Here is a 12,960-nt window from a genome sequence, read left to right on the forward strand (position 1 = left end):
AAAAGAAATAAAAGGCATCCAAATTGGAAAGGAAGAAGTGAAACTTTCTCTATTTGCAGAAGACATGATCCTATATACAGAAAATCCTGAAAAAATCCACAACGAAGTTATTAGAGCTAATAAGTGAATTCAACAAAGTGGTAGGATACAAGATCAATATTCAAAAATATAGTGTTTCTATGCAATAGTAATGAAAAATCTGAAGAGGAAATCAAGAAAAAAGTCTATTTACAAAAGCAATTAAAGAATCAAATATCTAGGAATAAATTTAACCAAGGATATAAAGAACTTGTACACAGAAAACTCCAAAACCTTGCTAAAAGAAACAAAGACCTAAATAAATGGAACAACATTCCATGTTCATGGATTGGAAGAGAAAATATTGTTTAGATGTCAATTCTACCCAAAGAGATTCACCGATTCAATGCAATCCCAATCAAAATTCCAAGTGCCTTCTTTGCAGAAATGGAAAAGGCAATCATTAAATTTATACAAAAGAGTAAAGTGCCCTGAATAGACAAGTAACCATCAACAGATGAATGGATAAACAAAATGTACACACGTACAATGGAATATTATTAAGCTATAAAAAGGAAGGAAGTCTGATACATGTGACAACATAAATGAACCTTGAGGACATCATGTTGAGGGAAATAAGCCATACACAAAAGGACAAATATTGTATGATCTCACTAATATGCAATAATTAGGATAACAATTCATGGAGTCAGAAACTAGAATACAGCTTACCAGGAGCCAGGGTAGCAGTAGGGAATGCAGAGTTAATTCTTAATTGTTACAGAGTTTCTGTTTCAGGTAATAGAAAAACTTTGGTAATGGATTGTGGTGATGGCAGCACAATATTGTGAGTTTAATTAACACAACTATATTATATTTGAATGAGACTAAAAGGGGAAATTTTAGGGGTTATATATGTTACTGGAATTCAAATTTTAAGAAAACCATACAATTATACAACACAGTGAACCCTAACATAAACTATGGACTACAGTTAATAGTATAACTATAATAATATTCTTTCACCAATTGTAACAAATGTACCACATTAATGCAAAGTGTTATAATAGGGAAAACTGTATATGTGAGGGTGGGTACTAAGGAACTCTGCATTTTCTGCATGATCTTTCTGTAAACCTACAACTTCTCTAATAAAAAGTAAAATAAAGATCACTCTTTGGGGAACATAAAGTAAATAAATAACTACAATAATATCATTAGGTAGTTGGCAGTGTTCCGACGACCTATTTGAGTGTTAGAAATTGATATATAGATTGCATGGTTTTATAGATTAGATTCAAGATTTAGAAGAGAACTAAACTATTTGAGAAAATTGCTTTAAAATATATCATGTCACATGATATTATGTAAAGAAAATGAGCTGTAACACATTTCAAATCTTGAAGAAAGAAGTGATTGACACATTTCAATAATCCTATGAGACCTGACAAATTCTCAAAATTGAGAGGGTTTGACAAAAAGGTGCACTTATTCCTAGACCGGGTTTGCCAAACTACAGCCCATGGTCCAAATCTGCCCTACCACTGGTTTTTGTACAATCCACGAGCTAAGAATGGGTTTTTTAATGCAATTTTATTCAGATATATTCACATACCAGATAATCATCCAAAGTGTACAATCAGTGGTTCACAGTATCATCATATAGTTGTGCATTCATCACCACAATCAATTTTTGAACATTTTCATTACTCCAAAAAAATTAAAATAAGAATAAAAATACAAATATAAAAGAATGCCAAAAACATCCAATACTGCTTATCCCCTCTATTTATTTATTTATTTATTTATTTATTTATTTATTTTCTTACTCATCTGTCAAGAATGGTTTTTATATGTTTAAATATTTGAAAATCTGAAAGAAGTGTAATGCTTTATGACATGTAAAAAGTTTATGAAATTCAAATTTCAGTGTCCATAAAGTTTTATTGGAATGCAGCCTTGCTCATTCATTCACATATTGTCTATGGCTGCTTGAATTAGTTTCCTACTGCTGCATAACAAATTACCTCAAACATAAGTGGTTTAAAACAACACAAATTTATTATCTCACAGTTTCTGTAGATCTAAAGTCCAGACCAGGTTTAGTTGGGTTCTCTGTTCAGGGTCTTACCAGTCTGAAATCAACGTACTAGCTGGGGCTGTAGTCTACCCGAGGCTCAAGGTCCACTTTTGAGCTCACTTAGTTGTTTGCAGAATTCAGTTCCTTATGGTTTTAGGACTGAGGCCCTCATTCTCTTAGAACCCTTCAGGCCTCCCACATTCCTTGCCACGTGACCCCCTCCATCTTCAAAGCCAGCAACAGAAAATCTCCCTCAAGTTGAATCTCTTTAAAGCTGACTCTCTCTTGCAAGAAAGAGCCCTGTCCCTTTTAAAGGCTTATCTAATGAATTCAAGCCTAGCAAGGATAATCTCTCTATCTTAAGATCAACTGATATGAGACCTTAACTACATCTCCAAAATCCCCTCATAGCACCAACTAGATGAGTGTTTTATTGAATAACTAGAAGAAAGTGTATGTATATACCAGGGGTGTTGAATCTTAGGGACCATCTTAGAATTCTGCCTACCACACTGCTTTTGCATCACAATAGAGGAGTTACATAGTTGCATCAGAGACCATCTGGCCTGCAAAGCTAAAAATATTTACTAACTGGCCCTTTACAGAAAAATTAAGCTGAGTTTCAAACTCAAGAACTGTGTGAACATTGTTCAGCAAATAACCCTAAAGTTGGTACACTGTGAACAGAAAGAAGAGGCCATGTGGGTGGAAAAATAGAAGCATTATCAAACTATTTAAGCTCTTAAATCACCAAAAAAAAAAGATGATACTGAATTAATATCACTTTTTACAAATGAATCATTTCAAGCTCACACTAAAGGAATAATAAAATGGTAACTCATGTCATGATATTACTACCCATCTTTGTCAAATTTTAGTATATTTGCCTCTTTAAAAGTAATAAAAGACATACTGTTAAAGCCCCCTATGCCCACTCCAGAGGTAACCACCATTCGTTTACCACACATTCATCTGTCCATTGACAACATATAGTATATGTTTTGAAACTTTACATAAATGGAATTATACAGCATGTCCTGTAGAATTTGCTTCTTTTGCTCAATGTGTTTATGGGATTTATCTACATTGGTTAGTGTAGTTGTAGTCTGTTCATTTTGAATGCTATATAGTATTCCATTGCATGACTATATCACTGTTTGTCTGCCTGTTCAACTGGTGATGGACATTTGAGTTATTTCTAGTTATTTGCTTTTGAAAACAATGCCACTATGAGCATTCATGGGTGTGAAGTGGTGTTTCATTCTTGTTTAATTTTGCATTTTCTTGATTACAAATGAAATTAAACATCTTTCCATATTTTTATTATCCCTTCAGGGTTCCTCTTCTGTGAATTCCCTGTTCATAGCCCTTGCCAGTTTTCTTAGTGGGGCATTTTTTGTTTTCTAATTAATTTGTAGTTCTTCACATATACTGAATACTAATCCATTATCACTTATATTTACTCATTCATTCAATTCAAAAAGTATTTATTTAGTATACACTATGTACCAGGCATTGTTTGAGGATCAAGGAATATGGCAGCCAACAAAACAAAGCCCTAGCTCTCAAAGAACTTGAATTCTACTGGGAAGATAGGCAATAAATAAATGAGCAAAAAGGAATAGAATGTCAAGTCTTAATAAGTGTCATGAAGACCAAGCAAAGTAAGATGAAATGACAGTCGTGCAGTTTTCAATAGGGTGGTCAAGGAAGTCCTCTCTGAGGAAGCAACATTTGGACAGAGATATTAATGAATTGAGGGAGAGAGCCAAATATATATTTGGATGAAGACTGCTCCAGGCAGAGAGAGATCAAGTGCCAAGGGTCTGAGATAGGTGCAATCATGTTGCAAATATCTTCTCCTAGTCTGTGACTTGATTTTTCATTTTATGTATGATTTCTTTTCTTGTATACAAGTTTTTAAATTTTAGTGTAGTCATATTTATCAGACTTTTCCTTTATGGTTTATCTATTTGCATTCTGTTTAAGAAATCTTTCCCTACCACAAGGTCATACTTTTATCTATGCCTATGTGATCTTCCAAAAGTTTCCCGAGTTCTTGTCACATTTAGGTCATAAAACCACTTTGAATTTGTTTTTGTATACAATGTAAAGTTAGCATCTAATTTTTTTTTCTATATAGATAATCAATGGCTCCAGCAACATTTATTAAATAATGCTTCCTTTTCCGATTGATCATATATCAAGTTTCCATCTATCTGTCTGTGTTTCTGGGTTTTCTATAGTCTGTTCCACTGGTCTATTTATTTTTCTCTGCACTCTCTTAATTAGTTAAGTTTATAAGAAGTGTTGACATCTGCTTGAATATATTGTGCTTCTTTAAAATTGTCTTGACTATTCTTGGTTCCACTTAGAATTTTAATTGGAATTGCATTAAATCTTTAAATGAATTTAGGGAGAATTCACATCATTAACTTATAAGTCTTCCTATATATGAACATATTTTATTCCTCCATTAACTTAGGTTTTTTTTAATATCATTCAAGAAAGATTTATACTTTTCTGCTTATAGGTCTTACACACCTTTTGTTAGATTTATTCCTGGATGTCTTTTAGTTTTTTTGCTATGGTAAATTTTAATTGTTTAGTGCACTATTGAATTTATATTGCTCTTCTATCTTCAAACCTTGCTAATTATTCACATTTATTTTAATATTTTAAATATTCTCTTGTATTTCTAGGTAGACAATTATGTAATCTCAAATCAAGTTCTTTTTCTTCCTTTTTGATCCTTCTTATTTATTTTTATTTTCTTACTATGTAGATTGGGACCTACAGTTCAAGGAGATTTGCTCCTTTATTTTGTTATTGTGATAAATTAAAGTAATTAATTTTTTAAATGTTAAACTACACTTATTTTACTAGATGAACTCAACTTGGTCATGATGTATTTTTGATTCTAATTGCAACTATTTTATTTGGATTTTTGCAGTAAGTGAAGTTGGCCTGTAATTTTCCTTTCTCATAATATCCTAGCCTGGCTCAGCATCAAGATTATGCTAACCTTATAAAATGAGTTGGGGGTATTCACTGAAATGGTATATATAGTATTGAGGTTATCTGTTCCTTGAATGTTTAATAGAATGCATCTTTTCAACCAACTATCTAGGAGGTGGGTTGCAAGTTGTTTGTTTATTGGTAGGTTTTGACCACTGGTTCGATTTATTTACTAATTATGGGTCTGCTCAGTTTTTCCATTTCTTCTTGAGTTAGTTTTCGTACATTGTAATTTTATATGAAATTACCCATTTCATTTAAGTTTTCAAATTCATTAGCATAGAGAGACTCATAAAGTTCTCTTATTATTGTTTCAATATCTTATCCACTGTATCAGTCACTTTAAACACCTACTTTCATTCTTCTTATTGTTTATTTGTCCCTTCTCTCCTTTTTTCCTCGATCAATTTAGCCAGAGATTTGTCTGTTTTATTCATCTTTTTCAAAGAACCAGGTTTTCATTGTATTTATTTCCTGATTTGTGAATATATTTATAAGATTGACTTTAAAAGGCTGTTTCATTTAATCTCTACCTAAAAATGTTTATTAGGAAGAATAAAATTACATGAGAAGAAATACAAACTTTAACAACAATAATATCTATTAACATAACAATTAAGTACATGAGATCAAGCCTATCCTGGCATATGTAACATGTATATTTGTCATCTTTATAGTCATATAAAAAAACTAGTGTTTTATTTTGCCATCCAAGTTGGCTTGTTAATCTATTTCATTAATTTCTTCTCTTATCTTTTTTAGTTCTTTCCTTCTACTTTCCTTATGTTTACTCTGTTGTTCTATTTCTAAGTTCTTGAGTTAATTTTTAGTCTTCCACCTTTTATAATATAAGCATTTGAACCTATGCATTTCCCCTAAGTACAACTTTAGTTGCCCCTCATCAGCTTTGATATTTAGTTTTCTCATTATCATTAAATTCTAAGTATTTTCTAATTTCCAGTACAATTTCTTCTTTGACCTATGTGATATATGATTAGAAATATCCAACTATATGTGACTTTAAAATTATCCTTTGTGTTTTCAAAATATTTCTAATTTAATTTCATTATGGTCACAGAACATGATCTCCATAATAAATATTCTTTGGTGTTTGTTGATATTTAATTTGCAAACTGTCAATTTTTAAAACTGTTACATGTGTGCTGAAAAATAGTATGTAGTCTCTAACTGATAGAAGTAGTGTTCTGTATATGTCCACTAGAGAAAGCCTATTATTTTCAATCTTTTATACCTCTACTAATTTCTTGTTTGTTTAATCTCCAAATTCTGGAGAGAGATATGTTAAAATCTCCTAAAATATCTCCTGTTGTGTATTGGTCCTTTTCTCCTTGTAACTTTCTCCTTGTAACACTATTTTTGCTTTATAGTGTTTGCAATAATGTGATTAGGTTTGTACAAGCTTAGAATTATTATACCATCTTAATGAATTGTTCTTTTCATCATGATGTAGTGACCATATTTATGCTTAGCAATGTTTTCTATCTTAAAGCTTAATTTGTCTGATATTGTGGCAACAGTTTTGTTTTGTTACATTTGTTGGGCGTATTTTTTATGTCAGTTTACATTCAAAATTTCTGTGTCCTTATATTTCGGTTATAGCTCTTATAAACACAATATAACTGGATTCTTAAAAATATAGTCTGTCAGTATATGTTTCTTAACTTGCAAATATCTTCTGTTTACACTTACTGTCATTAATAGCTTATTGGATTTATTTCTACCAGCTAAATTTGTGCTTTCTGTTTACCCTGCTTTTTCTTTTTCTCTTTGTTTTGCTGTTCACTTGTGCTTACAGTATTAGTGTTATCTTTCATCGATGGTGAGATTGAGCAAAGGGGTATTTGGTTTTGCTGGAATCTTAAGCCACTTGCCCATTTTGTAACAGTTGGTTTAGTTAAAACTAGATATTGATTGTATGGTATGTGAATATATCTCAATAAAACTGAATTTAATTTAAAAAACTAGATATTATCCATTAAGCCACTTAATTGACAGTATAAGCAGCAAAACATTGCAATATACTAACAGCAAAAGAACAAGTATGGCACCACTGCCAAACTCTCTGTTTTATGGAACTTCTGCTCTTCTTTCAGGATACTTTGTATATTCTTTGAATTAAGACATACAAAGGTAAAGTAATTTGAGAACCATTCATGATATTATATGATAAACTGTTAGGCTGGATGTTGTGGTGGATTGAAATGTGTACCTCAATTTGGACATGTTCCCAGTCTTAGTCCACATTCTGGTGGATGTGGACCCATTGTAAATAAGCTCTCCTCAAGATGTTACTTCAGTTAAGGTATGGCCCTACTGAATCAGGTTGGGCTTTAATCTAGATTACTGGAGTCCTTTTTGAGCAGAGTGAAAGTCAGATGGAGAGAGAAGCCATGGGAAGCAGCCAGAAGCTGGAAGTCAATGGAACCCAGGAGAGAAAGAGGATGCTGCCATGTGCATTGCCACGTGACGGAAAAGCCAAGGACCACGGGGCAGCCAGCCCCAGAATGCTAGAATCTTCAAGGAGAAAGTATCACCTTGATAATTTTGGACTCCTAACTTCAAAACTGTGAGCCAATAAATTCCCATTGTTTAAGCCAACCCAATCGCATGTATTTGTTTTAGCAGCTAGGAAACAAAAACAGGTGTTATAGACTGCAAGCATTCTGTGAAGGGGAAAGCAGTCCGAGTGGTCAAGCTGAGTTTCCTGAAGGAAAGAGCTGGGATGAATTGCATTTGCACTGACAGGAGGTGGAAGGGAAAAACTGGTCACCTACCTAGTCCCCTTAATCCCCTAAACTCATTTTACATTCTAGTTCCAGCTTCTCACTGTCTGCCTTGTCCCACAGCAGTTAACTCGGCCACGTCCAGCTCTATCTGGAGAGATGGCAATGCCTACTGCAACTGAGGCCAGCAGTGACATCTCTGGATCTGGAAGGCAGCACATTGGTGCCCCCTGTTGATGGGATCAACAGCTGGAGACTTACTGGTGGAGCACTTGAGATGAGAATAATGCTTGTTCTTTAAAGCCAGCATTGTTATCATTTAAAGCCAGTCTCACCTTTCTTCTTAGAGATCTCCTAAGAGGAACAAGAATCAGGCCTTGTTGTCTTTCACAAGCCTTCAGCATCATATTCAACTTGGGTGAGTTAAGATGCTCCCATAATCCTTTTAGAACCATTTGCAGGCAGCTCACCACTCTTCTGGCTTGGAGTTGACCATTCCTGCTCTCAAAATGAGAGACCAAAGATATGGATAATGGACCAGTGCTTCTCAAACTATGTGTGGTGAGATAACAGTTTTTTTAAGTTTTCAATCTGTAATGGATAGATGCTTTTTGTAAATTAATAAAAAAAAGAATTACTAGAAATATGATTATGTGCTTGGATATCACAGCGTCCGAATTGCTATAAACATTTCTACACATTCTCAGTCTCCTTGCTTGTTGTGGCCTAGTACCAATCCACAGACCACACTTTGAGTGGCACTGCTCTAGGCCTCTCTGAACTCCATCTGCTTAGTGAGGAGATGCTGACAGCATGGATGGTGGACTCCCTAAAAAAGGGTAGCTCTGTTGAGATTCTGTCCATTTCCTACCTGAAGCATGCCGGGGTGATAGAAGATCTGCCACTTGCTAGCAGTCATATGACCTTGGACAAGTTACCTAACCTCTCTGAGACTCTGTTTCTGCACCTGTAGAACAAGGATAATGTCTAATCGTACCTTTCTCGCAAGGCTGTCATGAGAATTAAAGAATACCTGGAAAGCAGGTAGCACAGTGCCTGGTACTTTGCTAATTCTTACTGTGTACTTATTATAATAATATCTTCTATGTGGCAGATGGATTTGAGGCAGTACCATGTAGTGGTTAAGAGCCCAGGCCTTCATCTCGACAGGTGAACTCGCTGCCCTCCCCCCCACGTGGGACCCGACTCCCAGGGGTGTAAATCTCCCTGGCAATGCAGAATATGACTCCCGGGGATGAATGTGGACCCGGCATCGTGGGACTGAGAGTATCTTCTTGACCAAAAGGGGGATGCAAAATGAGACGAAATAATTTCAGTGGCTGAGCGATTTCAAATGGAGTCGAGAGGTCACTCTGGTGGACATTCTTATGCACTATATAGATAACACGTCTTAGGTTTTAATGTATTGGAATAGCTAGAAGTAAATACCTGAAACTACCAAACTCCAACCCAGCAGTCTGGACTCCTGAAGACAATTATTTAATAATGTAGATTACAAGGGGTGACAGTGTGATTGTGAAGACCTTGTGGATCACACCCTCTTTATCTAGTGTATGGATGAGTAGAAAAATGGGGATAAAAACTAAAGGACAAATGGGGTGGGATGGGGGGATGATTTGGGTGTTATTTTTTCACTTTTATTTTTTATTCTTGTTCTGGTTCTTTCTGATGTAAGGAAAATGTTCAGAGATAGATTGTTGTGATGAACGCATAACTATGTTATACTGTGGACAGTGGATTGTATACCATGGATGATTGTATGGTGTGTGAATGTATTTCAATAAAACTGAATTTAATAAAAAAATAATAATAATAAATAAATAAATAAGAGCCCAGGCCTTCTCTCTCTCTAAGCCCACTCAGCAGGCAAACTCACTGCACTCCCCATTACGTGGGACATGACTTCCAGGTATGTAAATCTCCCTGGCATCTTGGCACATGACTCCTGGGGATGAGCCTGGACCCAGCATCATAGGATTGAGAAAGCCTTCTGGACCAAAAGGGGGAAGAGAAATGAAACAAAATGTAGTTTCAGTGACTGAGAGATTTCAAATGGAGTCGAGAGGTCATTCTGGAGGTAACTCTTATCTAGATATCTAGATATTATATAGATATCCCTTTTTAGTCTTTAATTTACTAAAATAGTTAGAAGGAACTATCTGAAACTGTTGAACTGCAATCCAGTATCCTTGATTCTTGAAGGCGAGCGTATAACTATATAGATTATATGGTGTGACTGTGTGATTGTGAAAACCTTGTGGCTCACACTCCCTTTACCCAGTGTACAGACAAATGAGTACAAAAATGGGGACAAAAAGTAAATGAATACTATGGAAGATGAAGGGTATGGGATGTTTTGGGTATTATTTTTACTCTTATTTTTATTCTCATTTTTATTTTTTGGAGTAATGAAAATGTTAAAAAAATTGATCATGGTGATGAATACACAACTATACGATGATAGTTTGAACAACTTTTTTACACTTTGGATGATTGTATGGTAGGTGAATATATTTCAATAAAAAATAAAAACAAATAAATAAATAAGTAAAACTAAACAACCACAAAATGGATGTTGGAAATCAAGATGGTGGTTTCTTTTCATGGCAGTTTTGAAATATGTTTGCAAATTCCTTGACACTACTCCTTTTGAGAGGTGAAGTCTATGTCTCCTTCCCTTGAACCTGAGTGACCAACAGAGTGTGGTGGCAGTGACACTGTCTACCTTCCAAGGCTAGGTCATCAGATGCCATGCAGCTTCCTCTTGGTTCTCTTGCAATACTTGCTTTTGAAGTCCTAAGCCACCATAATGGTGGCTGACTTATTTCACTCAGCATTAAGTCTTCAAGATTCATCCATGTTGTGGCATGCTTCAGGACCTCATTTCTTCTTACTGCTGCATAATATTCCATCGTATGTATATACCACATTTTGTTCATCCACTCATCTGTTCATGGACACTTGGACTGTTTCCATCTTTTGGTAATTGTGAACAATGCTAAGATGAACATTGATGTGCAAATGTTCGTGTCCCTACTTTCAGATCTTCTGGGTATATACTGAGTAGCAGAATTCCCAGGTCATATGGCAACTCAATATTTAGTTTTCTCAGTGTTCGGGTTTGCTGACGCTGCCATTATGCAAAATACCAGAAATTGAGCGGCTTTTCTAAAGGGGGTTAATTTGGTTACAAATTTACAGTCCAAAGGCCATAAAAGTGTCCAAATTAAAGCATCAACATGAGTATACCTTCACTGAAGAAAGGCCATTGGCATCCGGAAAACCTCTGTTGGCTGGGAAGGCATGTGGCTGGCGTCTGCTGATCACGGGTTGTGTTCCAGCTCCTCTCTCAGCTCCTGTGCATTCTTGGTTCTTTCTCCCAGGACGTTTCTCTCTAAGCACCTGGGGATCCTGTCTCAGCATATCGCGGGGCAAACTCTGGGCTAAATCTCTTAGCTAAACATCCTTCTGTCTGCATCTCCAAGCATGTCTAAGCATCAGTGTCAGCAAGTGTCTGGGCCTGTGTGGCTCTTTTAAAGGACTCCAGTAAATTGATCAAGACCCACGCTGAGTAGGCGGGGCCATACTTCCATGAAAGTAATTCAGAGTTATCACCTACAGTTGGGTGAGTCACATCTCCATGGAAACAGCCTAATCCAAATATCCCACAAGATTAGACTAAAACATCTTTTGGAGGGACATAATATATCCAAACTGGCACACTGAGTAACTGCCAAACTGTCTTCCACAGCCACAGTAACATTTTACACTCCCACCAGCAGTGAAGAAGTGTTTCTATTTCTCCACATCCTCTCCAGCACCTGTAGTTTCCTGTTTGTTTAATAACGGCCATTCTTACAGGTGTGAGATGATATATCACTGTGGTTTTGAATTGCATTTCCCTAATAGTTAATGAAGATGAAAATCATTTCATGTGCTTTTTAGACATTTGCATTTCCTCTTTGGAGAAATGTCTGTTCATATCTTTTGCCCATTTTGTACTTGGGGTGTTTGTTTTTTTATTGTTGAGTTGTAAGATTTCTTTATATATATCAAACCCTTATCAGATATATGGCTATCAAATATTCTCTCCCAATTGAGTTGTCTGCCTTTTAACACTTTTGACAAAGTCCTTTGAAGCAGAAAAGTGTTCAATATTGAGGAGTTCCCATTTATCTATTTTTTTCTTTCATTGCTTATGCTTAAGGTGTAAGGTCTAAGAAGCTACCTCCTATCACTAAGTCTTGAAGATGTTTGCCTATATTTTCTTCAAGGAGTTTTATGGTACTGGCTCTTATATTTAGGTCTTTTATCCACTTTGAGTTAATTTTTGTATAGGGTGTGATGTAGGGATCCTCTTTCATTCCTTTGCATATGGATATCAAGTTCTCCCAGCCCCATTTATTGAAGAGACTATTCTGTCCCAGTTCAGAGGATTTGGGGCCTTGTCAAGAATCAAATGACCATAGATCTGCGGATCTATTTCTGAAATTTCAATTCAATTCCATTGATCAATATGTCTATCTTTGTGCCAATACCATGCTATTTTGACCACTGTGGCTTTATAATAAGCTTTAAAGACAAGAAGTATAAGACCTCCCACTTTATTTATCTTTTTCAGGATATTTTTGGATATTCAAGACCCCTTTCCCTTCTGTGCCAGTTTGGATGTATTATGTCTCCCAGAACTCCATGTTCTTTGATGCAGTCTTGTGTGGGCAGAAGTATTAGTGTTGATTAAGTTGGAACCTTTGGATTAGGTGGTTTGCATGGAGATATGACCCACCCAACTGTAGGTGGTAACTGATTAGATAATTTCCATGGAGGTGTGGCCCCACCCATTCAGCATGGGCCTTGATTTAGTTTACTAGGGACTTATAAAAGCTCAGACAGAGGAGCTTGCTGCTGTAGCTGAGACAGACATTTTGAAGACGGCCATTGGAAGCTGATGCAGACATTTTGGAGACTACCATTTTGAAATGCAACCTGGGAGCAAGCAGACACCAGGCACGTGCCTTCCCATCTAACAGAGGTTTTCCAGATGCCATTGGCCATCCTCCAGTGAAGGTGCCCAATTGT

The sequence above is a fragment of the Choloepus didactylus genome, chromosome X, assembly GCF_015220235.1.
Source record: "Choloepus didactylus isolate mChoDid1 chromosome X, mChoDid1.pri, whole genome shotgun sequence".
Taxonomy (NCBI): domain Eukaryota; kingdom Metazoa; phylum Chordata; class Mammalia; order Pilosa; family Megalonychidae; genus Choloepus; species Choloepus didactylus.